Source organism: Miscanthus floridulus, unplaced genomic scaffold (assembly GCF_019320115.1).
Source record: "Miscanthus floridulus cultivar M001 unplaced genomic scaffold, ASM1932011v1 os_1181_2_3, whole genome shotgun sequence".
NCBI lineage: Eukaryota > Viridiplantae > Streptophyta > Magnoliopsida > Poales > Poaceae > Miscanthus > Miscanthus floridulus.
In genome coordinates this window covers 114,607-125,246 of record NW_027097569.1, presented here as the reverse complement: position 1 = coordinate 125,246, position 10,640 = coordinate 114,607, and the positions used below count along the sequence as shown (strand labels likewise).

Genomic DNA, 10,640 nt, shown 5'->3' with positions numbered 1-10,640 from the left:
CCCTGGCCACGCCCGCACCTGCTGCAGTGTCCACAGCCTCGGCGTCACACCGGGACAGCATGTCGACCACGGTGTTGAGGCGGCCCGGGCGATATTCCACCGCGAAGTCAAAGCCAAAAAGCTTGCTGAGCCACTGATGCTGGGGAACTATGGACAAGCACTGGTCAAGCAAAAATTTAAGGCTATAATGATTGGTACAGACCAAAAAGTGATGCCCCCACAAATACGGTCGCCAATGATGAACGGCTTGCACCAGCCCGATGAGTTCGCGCTCATAAGCCACAAGCTTGAGATGGCGGACAATGAAAGACCGGTTGCAGTAGGCGAGGGGTCCAGTGCCCTGGTGAAGGACGGCACCGAACCCCACACCCAACGCATCGCAATCCACGATGAAAAGCCTGTCGAAGTCAGGCATCTACAGGACTGGCCCCATAGTGAGGGCGGTCTTGAGTGCCTCAAACGCCGTGGTCGCGTTGTCATCCCAAGCAAACGCGTCTCGCCACAAGAGACGTGTCAGCGAGGCAGCGATGATGCTGAAATCCTTAATGAACTTCCTGTAGTAGCCTGCAAGGCCTAGGAAGCCTCGGAGACCACAGGCGGAGCATGGGGTCGGCCACGCATGAACCGCCGTGACCTTGTCTACGTCCATGGCCACTCCATCCTTAGAGATAACATGGCCTAAATAAGCCACGGATGCAGCGCCAAAGGAGCACTTGGAGCGCTTGAGGTGGAGGTTGTGCACTCGCAGGGCGTGGAGGACGATGTTGACATGTTGCAGGTGTTCGGCCTAGGAGGCACTGTAGATCAGGATGTCATCAAAAAATACCAGCACAGACCTGCGCAAGTACGGCCGGAGGACATCATTCATCAACACCTGAAAGGTAGTTGGAGCGTTGGAGAGGCCAAACAACATCACCAAAAACTCGTAGTGGCCATCGTGCGTGCGGAACGCCATTTTAGCGATGTCGTCGGGGTGCATGCGCACCTGGTGATAACCAGAGCACAAATCCAGCTTGGTGAAGAACCGCGCACCATGGAGCTCATCAAGCAGCTCATCAACCACTGGAATCGGAAACTTGTCCTTAGCGGTCTTGGCGTTGAGGGCACGATAGTCGATGCAAAAACGCCAGGACTTGTCTTGTTTCCACACCAAGAGAATGGGCGCGGAGAACGGCGAGGTGCTCGATCGAATGATGCCTTGCGCGAGCATCTCCGCACACTGATGTTCTAGCTCATCCTTCTGGAGCTGGGGGTAGCGGTAAGGGCGCACCGCCATCGGCGCGGTACCGGGCAACAGGTGAATGCGGTGGTCATAGGGGCGCGCTAGAGGGAGCCCACGGGGCACGTTGAAGATGGTGCCGTGCTGCTGAAGGAGGCTGTCCAGTAGGGGTAGCGCTGGGTCAGCGGTGACCGCGACCATGGTCGAGCGCTGCTGGGCGGTAGGCGTGGCCAAGCCACCCATGCCATGCCAAGTGACGCGCCGACCGTTGCGCCAGAACGCCATGGTGAGGGCGGTGCAGTTCCACAAGATGGGTCCCAGTGTCTGAAGGAAGTCGAACCCACCGAGGTCTAGACCAACGCACGTAATGATGAAGTCCTCGTCAGCGATGCAGATGGGGATGGTGCGAGCGATCCCCGCGCAGGCTAGGCGGTCACCATTAGCGACTGTGACGCAAAGATCCTCGCCACCGGAGGGAGAGAGCCCTAGGCGGCGCATGGCAGCACCCTAGAGGAAGTTGTGCGTGGACCCAGTGTCGAGGAGGGTGAGGAAGCGCTCTCCCTTGATGGTGGCCGGCACAAGCATGGAGTTTGCCGGCCTAATCCCTGCAACAACATGAAGAGAGACGACGAAAGCATTAGCCCCAACGAGCTCTAGGGCCACCGGTTCGTCCAAGTGGACGGCAATCACAGCAGCATCATCAGCCGCGATGTCATCAATGAAGTCATCGCACTCCATGTAGAACAGGCGCTGGCAGATGTGGCCACGAACATAAGGCTCATCACAATTAAAACAGAGCCCTTGTCGGTGGCGCTCAACCATCTCCGCCGGGGTGAGGCGGCGGAATAGACACACAGCTGGCACGTTGGCAGCTGCTGGCCCAACTGCTGGAGGGGGCAGCGCATGGGAGGGGCGGTAGCCCCTAGCGTTGAGGAGGACGGTTGCCCCGCTAAGGGGCAGGGGGCGCTGGAACAGCCATGCAGCGCTTGAACGCCCGAGCCAAGTACATGGCAGATTGGAGGTCCCGCGGCGTGCGCATCTCCACATGCACTTTGATCTGGTCCGGTAGCCCGCCCACATACAACTCCGCCTTTTGGCGAGGGGAGAGGTCACGAGCATGGCATAGGACGGCGTTGTAGCGCTCTGAGTAGTCTTGCATGGTGGAGAGGAACGGCAGGCGTGCCAACTTGGCCAAGCGAGTGCCCTATACAGCCGGCCCAAAGCGGAGGGAGCAGAGTTCCCAGAAGCGCTCCCAGGGTGGCATGCCCTCGTCTTGTTCTAGGGCGTAGTACCATGTCTGTGTAGCACCCTTCATGTGATAGGACGCGAGCTAGGTGCGCTGCGAAGCCATCGTCTGCTGTCCTCAGAAGAATTGCTCACATTGGTTCAACCAATTGAGCGGGTTGACAGAGCCGTCATACGTGGGGAACTCGAGTTTGTAGAACTTTGGAGCAGCCTGGGCGCCGAAGATAGCGAACTGATTTGCTGCTATGGGGGCCCTAGGGAGGGAGGCGTCCACCCCCCTAGAGAGGACCTGCGGCACTATTGATGATGGCATGGGCGCGGCGGCTGCTTGGGTGATGGTGGTGGCGTTGGTGTAGACCGAAGGAGCGACCGAGCCCAGCGCCCATGATGGAATTGGGGACGGCAAGGCCGGCCAGCAAAGAAGGTTGAGCGGCACTCCAGGGCCCGAGACCGGCATCCCGTAAGGGAAACTTGAGGGTGGAAGCAGCGACTGGGAGCTCATAGAGGGAACCCCCGTGGACAGCGGCGGCGGTGAGAACGGTGGGGGGGAGGGCTGCTGGATGAGTCCCGCCCAAGCTACCTGCATGGACACGATGTTGCGGTTGATGTTGATGATCGCAGCCGCCAAGGACTCGAGCGTGAGCGGTGCAGCAGACATCATCGAGCCTTCCGAGACCTCGGAGGCCGCAGATTGGAGCGGCGCGGTGGAGGTAGATGGTGGTAGTGGGAAGGAGGAGGTCGGCTGAGATTGCGACATCGTTCCTGAGTAGTCTGATACCAGGCTGATAGGATTTTGGATCCTACCACATAGATCACGGAGTCTGTAGGGGTGAGAGGGAGGTGGAGCAGGCTTAGGGCCTTGCTACCGGTGGCTGGCCACCATGGTGGAGGATGGGCATGAGGAGCAGGGAGGAGGCGGCGGCTAGGGCTAATCTCCCAGCTCCCTAAGGAAGCCGAAAACAAATATATTGTTTCTGCTTAATTATCCAAATGTCTTACAAGCCATATATATAGCTCTCACAAATAAGGGATATATCTAATAAATAGGCTAAATAATAGATAATATGGGCTGTTAGCCCCCCTAATGCTGGTGCACAGGCTCAGCCACTAATGGGCCTCCGCCTGGTATATGTGACGCCGGTCATAACAATGTGATTCAGGATCTAGGTGACTCACCTCCTAAACCAATAATACAGTCAAGCTATATATGTACACATGTGAATGGTGATGGTGTGGCTGTGCACATACCTAGAAATATTGTTCTACATGAATTGGTTGCTGCTCTGGCTCAGCTGTAGTTGTTGTTGCCCTCTTGGTTTTCTTAACAGCTGGTTGTCCTGCCTTCTTTGTTGCACTTGTAGCTGAGTTATGACCAGGTTTTCTACAGTGTCTGCAGTGCATGATTACTCCATGTTTGGTTAGCCTTGGACCATTTACACCTTGCACTTCATGTGTTGCCCTACTTCTTGCCTTAGGGGGCCTTCCTACCTTCTTCTCATATTTAGGTGGCTGCACTTCTGGACCTCCAAAATTTTCCCAGGAAGACTTATTAGAGCATGAAAAAATGGTGCAACTATATGCATTTTTGAATGCTTCAATGGAGTAAGAGGCTGGTAGAGCCGAATCTTCTGGGATTCTTTTATTCCTGAGGCATGAAATTGCATGGCTGCATGGTATGCCTGTCAGGTCCCACCGTCAGCATTCACAATGCCTATCATTAAGATCAACAACATAATTCCATTCTCGGTCATGAACTTCAAAAATTCCATTCCCACTTGGTAATGCATAGCATGTGTTGGACATCTCTACATGCCTAGCTAACTTTTTCCTGATCTTTGGGCATATAACCATGTCTCCCCATTTGTCAGCCAGGTCTTTCTATTTATTGTAATGCCTGCTCATTAGTTGGGACTTGATCTTCTGTAGCATGCTCAAGATAGGTAGTTCTCTAGCTTCCAAGATATACTTGTTGAATACTTCACAAGTGTTGTTCAACAGGATACCACACTTCGGGTACTCACTGAAAAAAGCCCTGACCCATGTGTTTGGTGGCATCTTCTCTAACCAGGCATATGCATCCTTGTTCAGCACTTTCATTTTCTCCTTCTCTTGGTTCCACCTTGTTATTGTACTTGCTCTAGCACAAGCCCACAGTTGATTCTACAAGTTCTCCCCTTTGAAGTGGCCTTGGAAGTTTTAGTAGAGATGCCTAACATAGAACCTATGTTCTGAGTTAGGGAAAACTTGTTGAACCGCAGGGATAAGTCCTTTTTGTTTATCTATCATTATGGTCCAAGGAGTGGTGTTTTCTATGCCAAGACCCTATTTCAGTGTCTCTAGGAACCACTTCCATGATGCTAGGGACTCTACTTCTACCACTGCCATGGCTATAGGAAAGATACAATCATTTGGGTCTATGCCAACAGCAGTTAGTAGTTGTCCCCCAAATTTAGTCTTGATGTGGCAGCCATCTAGACATATCACAGGCCTGCAACCAATGAGGAAACCCCTCTTGCATGCATCCAAAGATACATATAGTGAACTGAAGTACCCATCAAGCAAGTTCATGACTATAATTCCATAGTTGATTGAACTGTTCCACTTTATCTCCCTAAATGACGTTCCATGCCAGCCTCCATGCCCTACACAGCTTCATCCTAGATGGGTTCAAGTTCAACTCCAACTGAACAGTCCTACCAAAATGGGTCAGGGTCATTTTCTCATCAGCTCTAAACTAGTCCAAGTACTTGTTAGCTAGCCATGCTACAGTACACTTCTTGAGTACCCATTTTTTCTAACAATGGTGATCCCCAACATAAGACTTGATCAAGAAACACTTCATCCTTGTGTCAAAAGAAGTAGACAAGTACCAAGGACAACCTGCATCATAATGTGCTTTGATTCTGGTCCTGTCATTCTTTGGCATCTTTATCTCCACCCTTTGTTTGATATTGTACTCTGTAATAGCCATTCTAAGCAATTCTACTAATGCAAACTTCATTCCAATTTTGAAAATAGGGTTTTGCATGTCCTTTGGCGTGAAGGTCCTCAAATTCCTCCCAACCTGACCCTCTTCATCAGAATCTGGTAACTCCAACTCACCCTCATCAGATGACGGATCATCCCATTCCCTATCTGTTGCCATGTTCTGTTTGCCAGATGGTGCATTTCTCTTCTTCCCTTTGCTGAGTACCATGCCCTTGGTTGCACCCTCATCAACCACCCTATCATCAACATTGTCATAAAATAGGTCATCATCGTCATCATCAACTTCATAGTCACTGTCTACAAATTCCCCATCTGTACTGCCATCCTTATCACTGCCTTCGCTGCCCACATCATCATCTCTTTCAGGTGCCACCTTCCTAAGACTTAACACTTTGGGTAGTGTACCAACTGGATTCAACACAATGTCTTCCCAGGCGTTGTCATCAAGTGAATTGTACTGATCAAAGTATAGCACAAAGTTTTTAACCTTATATGCAACTTGCTTCATGATGATTGTTTCTCTATCGGAGTCTACAATTCACAAACCAGTAGCCAAATCCATCACAAGCAACAACCAGTGAACGTTGACATTCTCAAGTCCATAATCTAGCATCAACTTGATCTCATCAATTCCAGAAAAACGCCAGTACTGCACTTTGATATGGTCAAACCAATCCACCTTGCCATCTAGATAAACCCGATTGCTACCAGCCCCACAGAAAAATCCCCCATGATGTACTTCCACAGAGAACTCATCATCATCAGGCCCTAAACATTCAACAAAAACCTAAAGTTTAGTGCTTTGCCCTAACAACCGAATTTGTACATCAAATCCATGTACTACGACACCAGAATCAACTATCACAAACTACATTGACCATAGGTAGGGCTTCGAGGCACTTACCATAATCAGGTGCTAGTTCCTCTTGCAGTCGACACCGACCGGCCATGGTGCCGCGCCGCGCCACACCGCACTAGATGCGGTAGGGCAAAACCCCCGGTGGACCTCACCCCCCCCCCCCCCCCTCAATGCGGCGGCGCAGGGACACGGTGGACCTCTGAGGTGGTGGCGAGCTTTGGGGAGGCAGGCGGCAGCTCAGCGCTTGAGCAGAGAGAGACAGGGGAGAGAGACGACGGGAGAGTGAATGAGGAGAGAGGCCAGGTTCGGCGGAGGGGTTTCAGCAAAATGGTCGTGCCCTTCATCCAGGGTGGTTTGTCCACGTCGGCTGCTGGGGCTCGCGTGGCACGTTTTGGACCGTTGGGAACTGCGAAATATAGATCCAGGACCCAGATGGTATCTTTTTTAGTTAGAGGACCTATCTGGGAATCGACCAATAGTTTAAGGACCTACGGTGTAATTTATTCATTAATTTATAATTAATTATCCTTTTGTATACTAGATATATGCCCGTGCGTTACACGGGACCATGATTTTTTGTCCACATCTATTGCGGCCAAGAGATATTTTTCATGAGCACCCATTAACCTATGTTGTTGCAGAACCAGAGCGACAAGCATTGCTCCTTACTGAAAACACGACACAACTCACCATGGTCCCGCTTATCAGCCACATAGTAGGATTTGTCTACGGGCAATGAAGCATTGATGATAGGCCGTTTCATTGTGGCCGTGTCCAGAACCAGGGCGCGAACCTTCCTAGAAAATTAGATATTTGGCACCGCTATTGTTTTCGCAAAAATAGCCACTCAGTACGTGTGTCACTCGTATTCCTGCCATTGCACCCTTTTTTTCCTTTTTTCTATTTTTTTCTATTTTCCTCTTTTTGCATACGGGGCTAGAGCTGGAAAGGTCGCGCCTCTTCGTCTGTACGCAATGGGCGATGCTTCCTCTTTCGTACGTGATGATGGTGCCTGACGCCCCGCCGCCGCCAGATGCGCGGTTGCCTATCGGCACGGCGCTACAGGTCGACGCGCTGCCGCCTCTCGACACGGCGTCGCCGCCCGACGCGATCGTCCTTGTGAGAACCATGAAGCCTGTGCGATGTACACGGCGAGTTCGAGCCCATTGCAGCTGGTCACACGGCACAAGCACCTCTCAGGCTCTGCTTCCATGTCTAGGATGACGTAGTCGACGCGGACTCTACAGACATGGGCGGAGGCGAGCAGACGATCTTAACGCAAACTTTGTAGACAGGGGCGGACTGGAGATTGAATTTGCAAGCGACAATAACTCTTTACCTTTTGGGACTATACGTGATTGCTTTGTTTTTTAATTAACTAACACTTAGCCCGTACGTGATTGCTTTGTTTTGGTGCCTGTACGTGATTGCTTTGGGCGAGTTGGCTACGCTCGTTTAAATAATTATATATAGCCTAATTTTACCTTAAATCATCATCAATTTCCGCAACGCGCGGGTAATAGGTGAAACCAGCTTAGCTGCAGCAAAATTGGACCACTAACCTCACATAGCAGTTGGGCGGAATACACGTCCTTGTTTGTGACTCGCCATACAGACCGGAAAAAATTGCATTATTGCTTGCAGTAGGAACGAGAACAACGTCCCAGCCAATCTTCTTTGCGAAAAAAACCTGGATGGAATGTCCTCTTTTTTTATTATTATTATTATTATATATTATATTACGGTAGCTAAATATAGCTGGTGTTGTTATCAACGCTGCACTTCTTCCACATCCACTGTAAATCTACGAAGTTTTGAACATTTACTAATTTACATGATCCCATTATGTAACTTTGACCATAACTTTTTATTTATGAACATTGTAATAGAAGTTTGTATTATTACTTCATCATTTATGGAATATACTGTTGACGACATATACAAACGGCACTATATTTCCGTATGATCAACCTAAATAACTTTAGTCCTTTGCATGCATATGCATGGTTGACCAGTTCAAGTCAGTCCCCGGCAGCATCGGCGACCACAGTTACGTACCTGCAGGGCACACTGGTATAGGAATTCGCCATGCCCCGGCCCGCTCGAGGAGACCATCACGTCACGTACGTACAGGATTACTGTATAAATAAGACCACGAAGACACGAACAACCCAAGAACAAACACATCCCGGAGCTGGCCGCGTCCGCGGCGGCCAAGGCCATCGCCGAGTGGGGCCGCCCAGCCACCGACATCACCCACCTCATCTTCAGCACCTACTCCGGCGCGCGCGCCCCGAGCGCCGACCGCCGCCTCGCATCGCTGCTGGGCCTCAGCCCCACGGTCTCCCGCACCATACTCAACCTCCACGGCTGCTACGGCGGGGGCAGGTCGCTCCAGCTCGCCAAAGAGCTCGCGGAGAACAACCGCGGCGCGCGCGTCCTCGTGGCGTGCTCCGAGATCACGCTCATCGCCTTCTATGGGCCGGAAGACGGCTGCCCCGACAACATCCTTGGCCAGGCTCTGTTCGGCGACGGCGCCGGTGCCGTCATCGTCGGCGCCGACCCCGTCAGCCCCTGGAGCGCCCGCTGTTCGAGATGGCTTTCGCCTCGCTGACCACCATACCGGAAACCGAGGATGCCATCTCCATGCAGATCAACAAGGGTGGCATGGAGTACCACATCTCTAACCAGGTTCCCCGGTTGCTGGGGTGCAACGTGGAACGCTGCTTGGTCGACGCGTTTGGTGCGCTTAGCATCCATAATGCCGATTGGAACGACCTCTTCTGGGCGACGATCCATCCTGGCGGCCGTGCCATCCTAGACCACATCGAGGGAGTGCTCGGCCAGGACGACGGGAAGCTTGCGGCCAGTCGCCACGTTCTCAGCGAGTTCGGCAACATGAGCGGCACAACGGTGATATTCGTGCTCGATGAGCTGCGCCGCCGTCGGGTTCGGGCGGCCAACCAGGAGGAAGGCCAAGCGCCGGAGTGGGGAGTCATGATGGCATTCGGACCAGGAATCACAATCGAGACCATGGTGCTGCATGCCCCCGCCACTCTGGAGGGAAATTAGAAATTCAAATTTAAATGCAGTACAACCCGATGCGCAAAGGTTAAGTAATTAGATCGATCAAATAAGTAAGACGGACCTACAGTAATGAACCTTAATAAGGCGCTGGAGTGCGAAATTAGTAGTCCCTTAATTATCAGCTTGATATATATTGTTTTTTTATTGAATTTGTTTAACAATAATGGGTCAGGTGTTGGATCTACCAATGTTCTGAACTTTATATTTGTGGGCATACTTTTTTTTTGCTTTGATTAAATAACGGTTTTACGCTTCGATGGTGAAAGTGGGTGGTGATGCTCATCTTCATCACCAGCGCCCTTGGTTTGTCCACGTCCTCGTTGCCCTTCCCCGTCTTCAGCGTCTCGAGCATGCGGAGCGGCCAGGCCCTTTTGTTTCCACGACGTTGTCAGTCCCACCGACACACAAATTCACTACACATGGCACCATAGGGCTGCCCCCGCCGACACGTAGATTCACTACACGTGGCACCCTAGGGCCTCGTCGCTCCGTCTCTCCATCGCCAAAAGTTTGCCACCTTGCGTATGCCTGAAGTCTGTTGAGCCTGCCGAGGGGGCTGTCCTTGTGCTAAGGGGGGCGCCCATGCCAGGGGGCGCCTTGCCAGGCGACCGCCATGCGACGAGGGTCTGTCGTGTCGAGGGGCGGTACAGTCGCACAAGTTGCGCTATGCCAGGAGGTGGAGTACCGTGCCAAGAAAGGTGGCGCCGCCAAGGGGGCATAGTGTGCTGGGAGCAAATGGGGAGGGAGGGAGATAGAGGAAGAGGATTAAGACAGATAGCCCAAGAGAGGGAGACAAAGAGGATAAGGTAAAGGAGAGGAAGAGCCTAAGAGGGACAAGCATTACAAAGAGTTGAGCCAAACCATAATGGAACTATATGAAGGAGTCTAACTTCTTGCCTAAACGGATTTTTTTTCTGACCACATTTGGAATCTTGTTGTCAAAGATGGACATGTTTCGCTATTTCCAAATGCACAAAGCAACAATAATATAAAGCTCCATGAAGAAAGGTTTCGACTTTTCGCTTGTTGCAGCATAACAAATGGAGAGATATACTTGTACTGCATTGGAAGAAGAGATGAAAACAAGTCTCTTCTAAGTCATCATTGCATAGGACACATTGATACTATGACTCCAGTGAAGGGTCCAGTGAGCGCAATCAAAGAAAGGTGCTGAATTGGATGTCTAAAACAAACTTTAAAAGTCTAGAGCTTAAATTAAACTACCACTAGAAAAACCATAAA

The 10,640-nt window shown here is 51.3% G+C and overlaps 1 pseudogene; it reads left to right on the top strand.

Annotated features, from left to right (window-relative positions):
* The first annotated feature begins 7,292 nt into the window (after nucleotides 1–7,292).
* On the top strand, nucleotides 7,293–9,582 carry LOC136533771 (bisdemethoxycurcumin synthase-like; annotated as a pseudogene).
* Nucleotides 9,583–10,640: the final 1,058 nt, after the last annotated feature.